Genomic DNA, 17,094 nt, shown 5'->3' with positions numbered 1-17,094 from the left:
CCAGGCTGTTCTTAATTATCCAAATCAATATCTGTCATGTTCCATTTTACCAGCCCATTCCATGCAGTGGCCACTCTGCCAGTGAGCCACTCAACACACTCTCCATTCCCACAGATATTTCTACAAAGGAAATCCGATGACTCTCCAGCACTTCCCAGCAACCCCAAACACCCCTAGAATCAGCTATCCCCATATGCTCAACACGTCCGAGCAAGCTCACCTCCCAGACCATTGCAAAGGGTACTGCACAAGACCAAGTGCTCCTAGTCTTTCACAATAACTCACATTCCCACTCTTATGTAAGTTCTCAATGTGTTTGGACCAAAATACATTTTAAATATAAAATTGCGCTTATTTATTTATTTTTTATCAAGAATCACCTTAATGAGCTGAACAAAGTGTTGGGAGAACATCAATATGTGTACATGTGGTTTAAAACAGCCCTTTTATCATATATATATATATATATATATATAATTATTATTTTTAAACCAAAAACGTCATTGCAGAGAATCATCTCGGAGGCTCCTCAGAGCCGTTAAGCATTATCGTCACTCTGTCTCCATTACCGTAGCAACCTGGGAGCATCTGTTTCTGTTAATGTGTCTGTGTACTGCATACCAGAGGCTCGCGATGTACCTGAAACAAAGATTCACTTCACTGCAATTTCAAGTCTAAATTCCCTCCCGTTCAGCAAGGCAGCAGCCAGGAAAAGAACAGAGAGCAAACAGATAAAAAAAAAAAAAACTCCCAACACGCCACCACAAGAGACAGCACACTCCTCCAGCCCTCTCAGCAGATGTACAAACAAACCATTCTCTGCCAAAATGTCCCAAATCACAATTCTATCCACCCCCTTCCCCTGAATCCAGGCTAAAACACCAAATGTCTCTTCCTAATTCACAAGCATCAGTAAACCTCAATCACATGCTGCAACCCACAGCTTCCTGGAGACGAAAATGGCAACATATAACAGCTGCCAGACACAGCTGCAGCCACATACACCATGTCAGGCTTAATCAAGCAGCACTCGAAGCTATGATACCTGCCATAGTTGATATTAATTATGTTTAGATAGAATAATAATGACATTTGTACTAGCTGCCAGACACGGCTGCATCCATGCACACCATACCAGGATTGATCAAACAGCACTTGAAGCTATGATACCTGCCCTAATTGATATTAACTATATTTACACAGAATAATGATGACATTTGCACTAATAGCTTGCTACTATTATTTAACCAGGATATACATGACATTTCTAAATCATACTTTAACTGAAGAAGGCATTAGTCTCCATGGCAGCATTTTTTTTTCAAAACACTCTACTGTTACTGTTATTATATATGATGTTAATTTGTTACATTTGAGTCTGAACTCTGATGAATGGTACCTTGTTGAATTAGTTAATTAATTACTTAAATTATTATAAGTAATATCAATGAAAAATGAACAAGATAAATATTCATTGAGTTCAAGTAGGAGAATAGAAACTTCTATGTTTGTATTATATGTTGCTTTGATTGGCTTATATATAATGTAAACAGTAACCCATCTTGACCTACCTTTGTTTGTGAAGAATTATTGGACTCTTTGAACATTTTCAATAAGTCATTACTGTTTCTCAGTTGTTTAAGAAACCCTTATTTTTTAAAATAAAAACAGATGACAAGTGATGTACCATATCAGTTGATACTTTGATAGATGTAGTTGTAAGAGTTATTTTTTTTGGAGCAGCTATCTTGGAATCAGTTTTTTGTTTCTTCTTTCTAGCATCAGTCCAAGGATTTGTTTCTTTTATTCTTTTAAAAGTAGGGACCATACATTCCATTTCTTCTGGGATAGACACTATGTTGTTTTTTTAATGAATATAGTAGCTTCTTCTAAATCATTAAAGCTTCTCATCTTATTGGCAAAAAGTATTTTTATCTTGGCTGGAAAGGCCAGCTGTGCTTTAATGTTATTTTGTTTCAACAATTTTATTATTGGCCAGACTTTTTTTCCTTTGTTCTAGTATTCTGGAAGAATAATCATTGTCAAACCTTATCAGGCTTTGATTGTATTTTAAGTGTGATTTTCTCCAAGCAGATTTTAATATTAGTTCCTTGCCCAGAAATGAAAGAAATGTTATAACTATGGATCTAGGTGGAGTATTTGTTGAGTTAGAAGCAGGTTTCCTCAGTGCTATATGAGCCCTTTTAATTCCAAATGAAAGTCCCTCTTTCAAGTCTAAAATTTCAGGAATCCAGGTTGTTAAGAATGAAATAATGTCTTCACCTTCAATGTTTTCAGGCAGACCAAAGGTCCTTATGTTATTTCTCCTCTTCCTGTTTTCTAAGTCATCTATTTTGTTAAGCAGCCATGTATTCTGTTTAAGCAGAAATTATTTTTGGAATTCTTCCTCTTTGAGTCTCCCGTCAATATCATTTAGAGGTCTCTATATTTGTTATTTTTGTATGGTGTTGCTGTAATAGTTCCTTAAGAGTATCAGTCTGTTTTTGAGAATTAGTTTGAGGTTTTCTAAGTAATTTTTAAAGCCATCCATCTTCAAAGATAGTTCTAGTAAGGTAGATGTCATCAATTGCAGTTCTTTTTTTCAAAGCAGCATCTGGGTGAGAATTCCTTGAGTTGTTCATATTCAGTCACCCAATATATCTCCAAGTTACTTGACAGGAACATTTTTGTATCTCCACCAAAATTTATATTTATGTAGTTTAGTAGTTTATCTATAGATTTCAGATGTTTTAAACTTGAAAATAATAAAATTTTCATATACTGTTATACTAGTTTATGGAGCTCTCAAAATTCACTGCTCTCAGTTGGCCATCTAGGCTCCGCCCCATCTCTGAACTCTTGACTAGCATTGTGTAGTAAGAGTATTGTCTTGTATTTTTATTATTAATTATACAATGACCCCCCATTAATATTCCAAAATGTGCATGCTGATTGGCCAGTGTGCATGTTGTAAATTCCACAATATATGAACAGAAAAAGGTTCAGTCGTCCTGACAATTTTATTATTGGCCAGACTTTTTTTCCTTTGTTCTAGTATTCTGGAAGAATAATCATTGTCAAACCTTATCAGGCTTTGATTGTATTTTAAGTGTGATTTTCTCCAAGCAGATTTTAATATTAGTTCCTTGCCCAGAAATGAAAGAAATGTTATAACTATGGATCTAGGTGGAGTATTTGTTGAGTTAGAAGCAGGTTTCCTCAGTGCTATATGAGCCCTTTTAATTCCAAATGAAAGTCCCTCTTTCAAGTCTAAAATTTCAGGAATCCAGGTTGTTAAGAATGAAATAATGTCTTCACCTTCAATGTTTTCAGGCAGACCAATGGTCCTTATGTTATTTCTCCTCTTCCTGTTTTCTAAGTCATCTATTTTGTTAAGCAGCCATGTATTCTGTTTAAGCAGAAATTATTTTTGGAATTCTTCCTCTTTGAGTCTCCCGTCAATATCATTTAGAGGTCTCTATATTTGTTATTTTTGTATGGTGTTGCTGTAATAGTTCCTTAAGAGTATCAGTCTGTTTTTGAGAATTAGTTTGAGGTTTTCTAAGTAATTTTTAAAGCCATCCATCTTCAAAGATAGTTCTAGTAAGGTAGATGTCATCAATTGCAGTTCTTTTTCAAAGCAGCATCTGGGTGAGAATTCCTTGAGTTGTTCATATTCAGTCACCCAATATATCTCCAAGTTACTTGACAGGAACATTTTTGTATCTCCACCAAAATTTATATTTATGTAGTTTAGTAGTTTATCTATAGATTTCAGATGTTTTAAACTTGAAAATAATAAAATTTTCATATACTGTTATACTAGTTTATGGAGCTCTCAAAATTCACTGCTCTCAGTTGGCCATCTAGGCTCCGCCCCATCTCTGAACTCTTGACTAGCATTGTGTAGTAAGAGTATTGTCTTGTATTTTTATTATTAATTATACAATGACCCCCCATTAATATTCCAAAATGTGCATGCTGATTGGCCAGTGTGCATGTTGTAAATTCCACAATATATGAACAGAAAAAGGTTCAGTCGTCCTGACTTTTTTCCGTTGGTATGAAGTGTCCAAAACCTTCTTTTTTAATAAATAAAAAAAAGAAAAAACGGAGCAATGGAGACTTTCTTTTCTCCATTGCTTCCGTTTCAAAGCATTGATGTACTGGGTATGCGTAGGAACACAAGTCCCATATGCATCTGCAGTACATCAACACAAGGAAGCAGTATACCGCCACCAGCGGAAGAACAGTAATGCGCCATTATACAAAGACATTATTTAAGAAAATTAAGTTTTTTTTTTCTTAAATAATATCATTGTATAATAGCAATAACTGACTCCGTGGTTGTGGTATATTGAAATTTACCCATGGCTGGCTTTATTTAATCACTCAGGCTTCACCCTCGTAATTAAACCACGCCAACCGTGGGTAAATGTTCAATATACCACACCGCAGCATCAGTTATTGCTTAAATATTTTTTTAAACCTTTCAACTGTGGCTGTTTTGTGTAGAGGTAATTTAAGCTCTAGAGTACAATGCATATATTTAGTGATACTGTACCAAGTCACTCCAATAGCTTTAACTGTTCTGTCACACTTACCATTTGGATAATAATATTGCACAGTAATAATTGGACACCCTTTAATAAGGGCCTTTGAGTAGCTGATAAATATTAGTGGGTGGTGGCAAGTGGTACTGCCATGTAGTCTGGGTAAAAGGGGCACAGCTGGAGGACCTGTACCAGCGTTCCCTAGGAGTGTCTGTGTGGTTGTATAAACTCTTGCCTCAAAGTGTGTGTGTATCTCAACTACTTGGGCAGGGACACGAAGCACTGGTTGGACAGAGATGGTGCTGGTGGTTTTAGATTACCTACCAGGCTGAGATCTGGACCCTATAGCTGTGCCAGTGGGGAGTCTTATTGGGGACCTGGAGAGAAAGGGAGAAACCAGCCCCAGACTGACTGTGATCTCTGTGTGTTCTTAAGGGAAATTGTACTTTACTGTGTGTGTATTTATTATCATTTCCCTATATGGACACCTCTCACTTGTGTTAGTAGTGAGGATTGAGGCTCCTTGATTGCTTGGCCAGTCCATGAATCATATCAGTCATGGTCCCTGCCAAATAATGGTATAATGTTACAGAAAGTGAAATATGGATTTTTTAGTTACTAATATGCAAGTATTTTTTGGGCATTAAGTTAAACAGATACATATTATTTTATTTATTTATTTATTTATTTATTTTTATTTTACATTTGTTTACCAGGAAAGTCCGACTGGACACATGTCCTTTTTCAGTGAAGGCCTGGGGAGAAAAGCTCCAATTCACAGAATACACACAAGGAACAATATGTATGCATATAATAAAAAACAGATATACAATGAATCGTATAAATCACACAAGAGACTCTAAATATGCATTAAGATGCCCTAGTAGTAAATATGTGTGTGTGTGTATATATATATATATATATATATATATATATATATATATATATATGTATATGTGCATATATGCTTTTTTTTTAAAATAAAACTGTTGGTATATAAATCTGTAAGTTTACAATTCTGTGGAGACAATAGAGAATGAACTAGCAGCATATTTTAAAACTGGTGGTAAAAATCACAATAAATAATTCAACTGAGATGGATTGACAAATGTCAACACTATATCTCTGTGTAGAAATATAGGAACAGTAGATATATTTTCTTAATGTTTGTGGTTACTGTAGCTTTGTACAGAGTCAGAAGGTTGAATAGAAGAAAGCTGTCATCAATACAGATGTATGAAGTGAATTTAACTAGGTGAAGTGTATTGAAGCCTACCAACTTTTATCAGCTGGGTGCACAGCACAAACATATCCATTTGCTGACCAGATGTTTTTTTAATGAAGGTTTAAATAATGTATGGGACGATAGGGAGGTGAGAGTGTATGGTAGGGCATTCCAGAATTTACCTATGAAGTTAGAAAAGAGGGAGTCCCCTGCTTGATTTTTAGTGCTGTTAGTTTGAATAAAGTTTCTTTTTGAAGAGCGAAGAGGTCTGGCAGAAGTATAGGTTTGCAGAAGTGTTAGTAAGGCAGGTATTTTTTCAGGGTCAGAGCAGATTTTGTGGGCCATTAACAGTTGTGTGTAGTTTAAGAGATGTAGGGATTCCAACCAGTTGAGTTGCCCTTGTGCTAGGCAGTGATGAGACCTAGCAGGTGAGTTTGTGGCAAACCTTGCTATTTTATTGCAGCAGACTTCAAGTTTTTGAGTTCAAGTTTTTCTGAGATTAGTGAGAATGGGTGCTGCATATAATAAGGTGGAAAGAAGATGGGTTTGGGCTGTTGCAATTCTGATGTTTGTAGTGAAAAAGTGTTTATTTTCTGTGTAGTGTGTCCAGTTTTTTTGTGTACTTTTTAATTGTCTGAGCTATGTGAATATCAAATCTAAGTTTATTGCCAATCTCTATTCCTAGTAGTTTAGTGTGTTGAGAGGGGGTTATGCAGGTGTTATTGTGTGAGGTGATTTGAAAAGTGTAAGGAGAGGGAGGGGATTCGCTGGGGTAGAATAGCAATAGTTTTTTTTTTTTTTTTTAGGGTTTAAGATTAATTTAGCATTTGTTAGCCAGGACTCAACTTCTTGAAATGCTTTCTGGGTGAAACTTTCTAATTCAGGTAGGGATGGTGCAGAACAGATCACAGTAGAATCGTCTGCATATTGGATAATAAACATTAAGAACATAGCAAATGCATGGTTATAATTATTTAAATTACCTAACACACTTTCAGGAACATAGTAGTCACCTAGACTTCCACATTTATGCTAGATATAAATATTTTCTTACTGTACAGAGAACACAGCACAGTGCTAATAATAAATTACATTAATTGACTAAATTAATGCAATTTAAATTTAAAATATTATCTCCTTCTATACCTTCAAAGCTTCACAGCACAAGTCTCTTGCACAACAGCATGAAACTGGGCCCTGAGTCAGAGATATTCAAAATTGCACTTTACAGTTAAAATTAACATAGTCAAGACAATACACCATCCCACCACTATCAGAGCTCATTAAATATTTATAAGGGATCCTATAATGTTTACCTTATACATCATCAGCTTAATGTGTGGCATAAAAGCTCTGTCTGTTGCATTACATGCAGATTTCATGATCATCACAGGAAGCTCCACAAGCCTTGCAAATGTAGAACACCTCCTACAAAAAGACTTCTCCGTTTTCTTACAATAGTTTTTAAATGACCTATCTCACAATATACCAAAGACAAAACAATGCCACTTACCGCCACCCCCACAAAAATGGTAAAAAGTATATCTTTGCTTAAGAAATACTGACTTCATTGACTCATTGGGGCAAATAATAAGTTGACAGCATTTAGATATCTGGGGATTTTTTTAGTTCATAGAACATATAAATAAAGTCACTTTCAAAGTAAATGAACAACTAAAATACAGGTGTAGCATAACTAGCTTCACTATTATATAAGTATGAATTGATGTTGGAAAAATATCATCCCTATAATAAAATATTGTCTTCCAGTTTTTATATTTAGAATATAAACTAATTTCAATAGTTTGCAAACATTTGTAAACAATATATCTCATTTTTATTTCTCTTTCTCTCCAGGTGCTATGGACACTGCAGTCTGTCTCTTATGAAACCAGCTGGTATCCCAGACATGCATCAACCTACCTTCATCTCATCATCCAGGTAGATAAACTCTTCAGATTTTATCATTGTCTCCTCCTGAGCAGCAACTGGCTATTAGACAGTCCTATCATTCTTACTACAGCAGTTCTAGGGAGACCATACCTCTCAACTGTTCATATTTTTGCAGCATGGCCAGATTTTTCTATCATATTTTCGATCTGTTTCTCATACAATTGTGGCTTTCTGGCAAATTGTTTGCAAATCATCGAGGCTTAAATTCAGAAAATAATGACAGACATTTGAGTTTCTACTTCATATCCTTCATAAAATTCATAGTAATGCAAAACTCATTATTATATCAACTTTCTACATTTGTAAGAGCAATATTTGTGGCGACCCCTAACGGGAACAGCCGAAAGAAGATGATGATGATGATAAGAGCAATATTTAACATTTATCCCTATTTTGGTGCCTTTGTTCCCTTATTATTTAAGGCTTTGTCCTGATTTCTTGGTCTAAGAGGTCGAAAGGTATGAGAGAGACCCCAAAACAATTTTTAACAAGGAGACAGAATGTTTTCAATTTATAGTCCTTCAACTTGAAACCAACTGACTCTGCATGTAGAAAATACCCAAGAACATCACAGTTGCAAGCACAAACTAATATTTCTCTTGCTAAAATGAGCAAAATGTAAACAAATGTGATTATAACAGATTACATCTTTTCACTTATCCATTTCTCCTGATTCTGTTACACTTCTTACCAAGTAACTTGAGCGTTACTATAGCCATAATTTGCTCTAACTCCCATTTTTTTACCTCACCATTAATATTAGACTATGAATTAACCCACACACATAACAAGTGTTCATATTCTGCACTACAAACCCAGCAACTATACAGAACTTATTATGTAATAATTTCACTAATTGTAGTAATTTCATCTTGAAACAGCCCCCTTTCACCTACTCAGGTTTACAGGTGCATGAGGTTTGATAGGTATAGGAAGATGTCTGTATATTTATTAATACCATGTAGTCACTTTTATCTCAACCTTAGTTAAACAAATGCACATACCTGATCATAACATACTCTGTTCAAACATTAATACTGTACCACACTAATACTGCCTCAGAGAAGTTTAGCGATAACTTAAGATAAATATTGAAAGTGAGTAACGGCTCTTAGCACAGTGCATCTTTAATGAACCTTTGTTATAGAATTTAGAAATTATTTTTGTTTATCCTATAGAGTTTATCTGAACAACCTAATATAGGTTTGCTTGTGTCATGGCTGCAAAGATTATTACAGATAAATAAATATATAAATAATTAGCTGAATAGGTATGTTATAGTTTGTTGTGATAAAATGAGTGTTACAGATTTGATCACATTATTTTGGGTACATTTAGACCTGAGGATTAAGGGTATGAGTTTTTAATGAGCTGTTTCTTGTGCTCCAGGGTTTGAATCCTTCAGCCTCCATTTCCCTGCTGTATCACTCTGAGCAACTCACTTAATCAGACAGTGCTTCTAGGCTGAATATGAAAAAGGTCCACACGTATAAGTGCTCTACTCAGATGCTCATATTATGAATTAGAATATATTTTTGTTAGTGTAAAGGACCAGTATTAGCATTTATGTCACTGTATACCATGGAAGTAAACTAACAGGTATAGGTATGAAAATGCTGTGAATAAAGGTGTGTAACTCTGATACAATGCACAGTATTGGTAATGCAATACTTTAAAATTTAGTTATTATTCTGCTGTTCTTCATTAATCAGACTTTTATATTCTAAATGAAATGCAACAATGGATACTTACAAATAATGATTTTTGTCTCAAGTGGAAAGCTACAGCTGAAAGGGGGGTGTAACAGTAAACTAAAGTGCAAACATCTAAAATCCTTCTCTATATCCCTGTTTGACATAAACAAAGCAAAGGATCAGTAAGAACCAAGGAAAATGAGAGGAAACTACTTTAGTTTTCACTCTGCAGCAGAACAGACGAGGGGAAGGGACAAAGGATTAGCCTTCAGGAAACATAAGGAGACAAGATGGGTTGTACAGACAGGGAAAATGCACGAGAATTATTCTGTGATGGGCAAATAAAATCACAAGGCAAGCCACCATTTAAATGAAACAAGGAACAAGCTAGTTAGTGGAAGAGGATACAAGAAATACTGAGCTAAAATACGTAAATTAAAAGGTGAGAAAGGGGCACATCTAGATAGGTATTCAGATATGGCAAAGGCACTGAAATATTTGTGTTTCATTTCTACAGTGAAATTAAAAGACATTGTCTCCTCAATGGAAAGACTATTGTACTGGAAATGTAAAGCTAAACCTAGAGACAAACATTGAGTATTGATAGCACCCATTTGGTCTCAGAAGTAAGGTGGGTGCTAATAGTGTAACACGGGGTCGAGGTGGGGTCTGCTCACTGAGTCCTTCATCACCACACACACAACAGAGATGATTATATAAGGAACACAGCACACTCAAAGATTCTGTGGGTTATACACCTAAATGGAATCTATGTGACACAGAAATGTCCAGCTCAGATGACCGAGGGACCAAAAGTAGTGGAACAGTGGTTAATAGCGAACAACATCTGCCTTGAATTCATTCATCATAGTCTGCAATATGCTAGATTGATAATATAGCTAATCTATGGATGGAACATATGAAGGTAACCTGGTTTGCAAAACGACTGACAAACAGCAAACAAGAAAGGCAGCAAAAGTAACTTTGAAAGGAGTAATAGAAGTCACTAACAAATTCCATCAGGAATCAGATTTCAGGATGGTACACTGCAATGTTCTCACCTCTGGAACAGATGAGACACAGGGACCAAAGTTTGTCTGAGCCAATATTTACATTAGGTGGGTAATCCACAAGGTTCAAAGACAATTAAAAGACACAGAGAAAATCAGAAGCAATGACTTGAAACATAGAAGCACAAAATAAAGAGGAAAGGTACCTGAAACACAAGCAAAACTGTACAATAGGGGGAGTTATTGCCATGGTAACCGAAAAGGGAGTAAACAGATTACAGATGTACAGCCTGAGGCTGGTGTGGTGCTGGGCTGTATTCCACAGGATTCTTTATGCTCCAGGAAGAAGGTAATGATCCATTGCACAACACACTGATTACTACCAGTATCCAGTGTCATACGACATTATACATGCTTATATATACAAAAGGCATTTTAGATATTAAGTTATAACACATAGAACGTTAGAAAGCTGGTAGACTCCATACATCACACAGCATGCAGATAAATAAAAAGGAATCAATATACATTTATACACACACAGTCCCAGGAATGGGAAGTTGTCACAGTGAATAGTAGTAAAGATGGACGAAGATTTTTTTTCCAGATAACAAGAAAACCACAAGAAATGTGTGATTTGGGGACTGAGGGGAGGAGCTTTATAACAAGGAATGTTAACTGTTTTTCATACGAAAAGATAATAAAGGAATGAGTTTGTTAAACAGAGAATCTATTAAACAAAACAGGTTATCTTCAGTAGTGACTTGTGAGCTTCCATCAGGTTAAGTGCCTTGTTCAAAGCCACCATTCTCCACTATACAAATGGAGACTGCAGAAATCAAACCTAGATCTTCAAGATAAAATTTATTTGTAGTTTACTGCTTTAACTTAATATGTTAGTGTCAGGTATAGCCAAATAGTCTGTTCTACCAGATGTAGGAAAGAAAAGACAGAAAGGGAAAGTCAGGGTTTAAATCGGGGGGGGGGGGGCATAATCCATGTAGACCAAATGGAGCTAGAGTTTTGTCCTTATCTGTGGAAAACATATGTGTTTTTATGGAGGACAATTCCAAACAGCCTTTCACAGCCTGCATGCATACCGTTGAAGTGATATTGTTCACAATACAAACCTGAAGGACCACTAACATCCCAATCCTATGCATTTGTGCAAAAAAAAAAAACAGTCTTGTTTAGCCCCCATTCTGTGATTCAATGACTACACTCCAGTTGTTCAGTAAAATTTGCAATTGGAACACCCAGTGCTGCTTTAGGCCTGGTCCTGTCTTTGACTCATTCTTTAAATGGCTGTCCACAGTCCCTTTGGCTCCTTTCTCTCTCTGTTAACAATGCAGTGGTTTAGTTTCTCTCCCACAGTGACAAAAAGCATCTTGGGGGGAGGATTAACGGATATGAATGGCTGTGGCATATCTAGACTTGTGTGTGTCAGTCTGCAGAATATTCTAAATGAAAACCACAAAAGAGAGAGGCAGAGGAAAGAGAGAGAGAAAGAAAATATATTGCATTATATAAAATTGTACTTTTGCATGGAAAATTTGGTCTAATGTTCGCTATTAAATTATCAAAGATGAATTCCATATTTTATTGTTTTGACTATTTTAACTTTCTGTAGCTGCTTTTGCATCACCTCTAAGATGTATTAATTACCACAAGAATTGTTATGTAGGTAAATAGTTTAAACCAGCAATAAATAAAGGTGCAAGTCTCTCTTTTGGCTGTCAGAAGTGTTGCATTGGCTGAGTATGTGCAGGCTCCTGAAACAGCACAATAGAATACTATAACAAAGGCAGCTTTATTTAACAGGGAAATGCTGCTGGCTACTTGGACACTGTGCTTATATGGGGCAAAATCCTTTATCTTTATCCCCCATACATTTCCTCTGCTCAGTTTAGTGTGAAGTGAAGCTTGAGTACATTTGCAGCATGTACCTGTCGTGACAGTTACCTGTCATGGAAAGTAGCTGTCAGGTAAGCGTGTTTTGTTGCAAGTGCCTTAATTAGGTAAGGATGACTCGGGTACCACTGCACCTGTAAAATTCATGTATGTGACCACAGTACTTAATTTCCAAACATGAGGCACTAATTATCTTGGCCACTAAAATGGAAATTCACCATTATAGGTGTCACTTCTCCAATAGAAAACAGTGTTCTGTCGTCCTTAAACTGTTGCCATGAGAATATGTTTTCTATTAAACAAACCTTGTCAGTTCTTCTTTGGAAACAAAATTTCAGAATCATAAGATTTTAATGTTAATGTGAGAAATAGGTAATTAAGAATTACATTTTTTAATATCAGAGTAGGATCAGTCAAATCACAGCATCGTTTAAAGTGGCATAAATGTAGTACTTGCATGGGTTTGCCTTGGCTCAACATCCATCACCGACTGAGAGTTAAAGCTAATTAAGCCAAAGGAAATCAAAGTAAGCAGTTTTGTCAGGCTGAGCAATCAGCAGTGTCTGAAATGTTACAGTGAACAGCACGCAGTAATGAATGCCTAGCACATGTTTTAGTTTGTAGACTAGCCCCTGATTCAGCTGATTTGAGTAAAGAAAAAAAAAAAGCTTGATTTTTTTTCCCTGTAATACAGCTTTCTCCACTTGCAGTTGTAAGATGCATCAAACATTGCAGACAGTTCTCCATTACCCAGTCTAGTGATGATACTGCAATGTGATGGAGGGCAGGATCATTATAAATACAGAATTTAATGCTACAGTATTATGTAAGATATACTTAGCCTTCCTTTTTTTTCCTAAATATCAGATACACAGCAGGGCTCACAACTAGCAAAGCATTTCATTTGCCCCTTCCTCATTCCTCAGAAAAAAAATTCCTTTACATCTGTTCCATATATATTTGAATTCTATTCCTGTTTACACCTTACATCCTCTGTAAGCAAGGACTCAGTCTGGTGTGCATCAAGTCATTGGGAGCCGTCTTATGGATGGCCAGCACTTCAGGTCTAACTCGCAGAAATGACACCTTCTTTACAGCATTGCTGACTTCTCTGTTATGTAGTAAGTGGTTGTTACTATATAAGAGAGGTGTCAGACATACCACAACAGTGTGTGTGTGTGTGTGTGTGTGTGTGTGTGTGTGTGTGTGTGTGTGTGTGTGTGTGTGTGTGTGTGTGTGTGTGTGTGTGTGCCAGCACATGTATACAGCAGTATGGTGGTGAGTGTGAGATAGTATTAGTGTTTAGTGATAGTGAGTGTTTGAAGCTATACTGTGGTTTGGATTGTACTGGCCAGTGTAAGTGGGTAAAAGCATGCAGTGTGGGGTGTGACAGAAGGGTTTTGAGTGACTGGTTGACATTGTGGTGTTGTGTGTGTTTTGTTTAATTGTTGGAATGAGGAATTAAAAGGTTGTGGTGTTCATGTGCAGGTAGAGGTCTCAGTGTATGTTCAAAGGCATGCAGTGTGTTAGAGTTAGTTGTGTATGTGCTGTGTACATGCATGTAGGAATTGCAGTCTGTAGGCGAACATATGGAGTGCACTGTCAGTGGGAATCTGCACTGCATTCTTGTGGTTAGGATTGCATTGTGAGTGTGCAAAAGTGTGTGTTGTAGTAAATGGTTGGAGGTCAGAAGTGTGCAGTATATGTGTATATGTATAGGATTCAGTGTCTGTATGAATGTGTGTGTGTTTGATGCGCACTGCATGAAAGGTATGAGAGGGAAGTGATTTCAGAACTGTGTGAAAGGTATGAGAGATGGGTGCTGTTTGAAACGGGGGGGTTGTGCAAGGCAAGCGCAATCTCAAAGTTGATTCTATAAGTTTTGGAGACTGTGGAAGACATATCCCCAGTTTAGAAGTGTGCTTAATGTAGAAGTGTGCTTAGTGCGTGTTTATGTGTATTAGGTTGTGTGGATGCTGCATGGTGTGTGGGATGGGTTTGTCCATGTATGTTCAATAGATTCAAAGAACTGTACTAGGCTAATGACCACTTGGGGCCTTTTTAAGCTTATACTTGCATCTCAAATCTCGGACATGTTCTGATATCCTTGATAAGTGTAAGCAGGGGCTTGGGAGATGAAACATTTACAAGTAGGGGCCTGGGAGAGAAACTATTTATAGGTTTCCTGTGTTCATTAGAGGCATTGGTGCCAAACCAGGGATGAATTTCCTGTCCTCCATCCAAGTTACAGTTGAATTGGGTTAGGGAGGAACTCTGCTTCACATGGATGGGAAACCTGTTCCAGAGAAGGGAGTCTCTGGGAGACATACCAGTTTCTCCAGCAGTTCCTATTTATATCACAGGCAAGGTTTAAGTCTTTAGAACAGGTAATTCTGTTAGTTTTGTAGATATCCAGGAAGTCCATCAGGGTGAGGGTCTGATAATGCCTCATATGCCAGCATAGATCTCCCCTCAACAGCCAGTAGAAGACAGAATACAGGGATAGGTCTTTGAGGTGATCGGCATAGGATATGTTACTTATACCCTGTATTCTTTTAGAGAGGAACATCTGTGGACATTACAATTCTTGTATGTGACTGGTTAGGTACATATCAAAGGAAAGGAGGCATTTTACTCATTGAAAGGTCTGATGAATGCCAAATACAGTGGAACAATAAAATCCTTGGACCTAGATGCCATACATTTGTTTATAAATTGTGCAACATGGAATGATTTCCTCATTATTGTAGATACATGATGGTCAAAGCCTAGATTACTGCCTATGTGTGTTCCCAAGTCCCTGACTACTGGGTCCACTCTTAACCAGGGGTGGATGACTTCCTGAAGGAAAATATTATGCATTTCGTAGCATTTAGTTTTAGTCCATGGCTCTGACACCAGTTATTTGTCTGTGTCATCCTTTCCTGGAGAACATTACTGTTGATGGGGGATTCTAAGACTACTCCTAATTTGCGATCATCTGCAAATTTGGTCAGCCAAAAGCCCTTGATGTTGACTTTGACTTCAGAGAAGTACATGCCAAAAATAATTGGCCCCAGGACCAAACCCTGAGGGACTAAGCTGGGGACTGGTCTCTTTGTATAGGTGGGCTCCCCAGTTCTAACTTCCTGGGTCCAGTCTGCGAGCCAGCTGGCTATCAACCAGGTCACATAAGGGTTTATACCTAAGCTTTTGAGTTTGTCAACAATGCCTGAATGGGATATTGTGTCAAGTACATTGGCCAGGTCAAGGTAGACAGTGTAAACCATTTTGCCCTTTTCCACTGTTTTGGTGACCTTCTCTTACAAGTCCACCAGGATGAGTAGGCATGACCTGCCCTTGACAAAACTAAAATGAGTTGGGACCAGTGACTGGATGTTTTCTGTCATTACTGATCATTTCCATAATTCTCTCCATGGCTTCGCATATGAGACTAGTGGGACATATTGGCCTGTGCTTTCTGGGGTCTGTAAACGGCATAACTTCATGAAGAGGGATGACAGTTGCTGTTCTCATTCATGAGATAACGAAACCTGTTTGGAGGCTACAGTTAAATAGTGTTTCCAGAGGGCCTGATAGATCATGTTCCTTGCTATTTAGAAGACAGCCTGGGATGCTGTCTGGACCCATCAATGCATAGTGTTCTTGACCTGAGTGAAAGGACTGAGGACCTGTTCCCTAGTGATACTACTGTGAGTCATATTTGATGGTATTTTCTGAGGAGAGGCTATGAGGAGAGAGAGGATAAAGTTACAGCTGAAACTGTCTGTCAGTAGGTTTGCTATATATTTTGGCTAAGAATAAGTGGTTCCATTAACAATGAAATTTGCACATAATTGTTTATTGTCTTTGAGGCTGCAGACTTAACTAAAGAATGCCTTGTGGTTTTACTTGGCTTGAGAGACCAAATTTACCACAAATTTGACTATGGTAGACTTTATTTATCCTTTCAGTTGCTTGTTAAGTTTGATGAAAGTACATTTATCCTGCTGAGTGCTACACCTCCTAATTTTTGCCATGATTTTTTCCTTCGGTTATACAGCCTATTGCAATTGTGATTCCATTAGGGCAGCTTGTTTTTTGAGTTAGTTCTGTACTTCTTCCTGGTGGTTACAGTTGTCTCTCTGCAGTTATTAACATGCTTGTATAGGGTTTCTGTGAACATTTGTGCATAGGCAGCAGTGTTCTCAGGGTTTAGAGGGGCTTAAAATTTTGCCAGGTTGTCACTTAATAGTAGAAAGTTAGCCTTAGAGTAGTTCCTGGACATTCCATGGTTAGCTGGGGTTCTGAGGTTTATTTTTACTTCAAAGGAGACCGTTTTTGTTGTTTGACCTTACCATACATACCATTAAACTAGCAAGCTATTCAACAACTGTTCTCTGTTTATTTTATTTTTTCATTTTTTCTGAGCTGGTCATCACCTTATAAGACCTAATCCATAGCAATCATTCAGTTCCTTCCTGTGAAATAATACTTTCTGATATCTCTCCTAAGCTACCCATTCATTGACTTTAAAATTCTAATTTTGCTCTTATTTTGAAAAAGACTACCTATTTGAATGCTGTGGAGTCTTCTCTGTTTTTTTTTTCTCGTCAACACTACATATTGTTAAGTCATAACAATCTTCCTTTATGTGACTTCTGAGGAAAACCAAGCATTATTTTTGCAGCTCTCCAATGAAAGGCCTCTGTATTACCCATGTCCTTACAATGATATGGCCTTTAGAGAAAGGATCGTACCAACTGTAT

Source organism: Protopterus annectens, chromosome 15.part0 (genome assembly GCF_019279795.1).
Source record: "Protopterus annectens isolate FY-2018-M chromosome 15.part0, PAN1.0, whole genome shotgun sequence".
In the NCBI taxonomy this organism is placed as follows: domain Eukaryota; kingdom Metazoa; phylum Chordata; order Ceratodontiformes; family Protopteridae; genus Protopterus; species Protopterus annectens.
Note: the sequence above shows the minus strand (reverse complement) of the source record.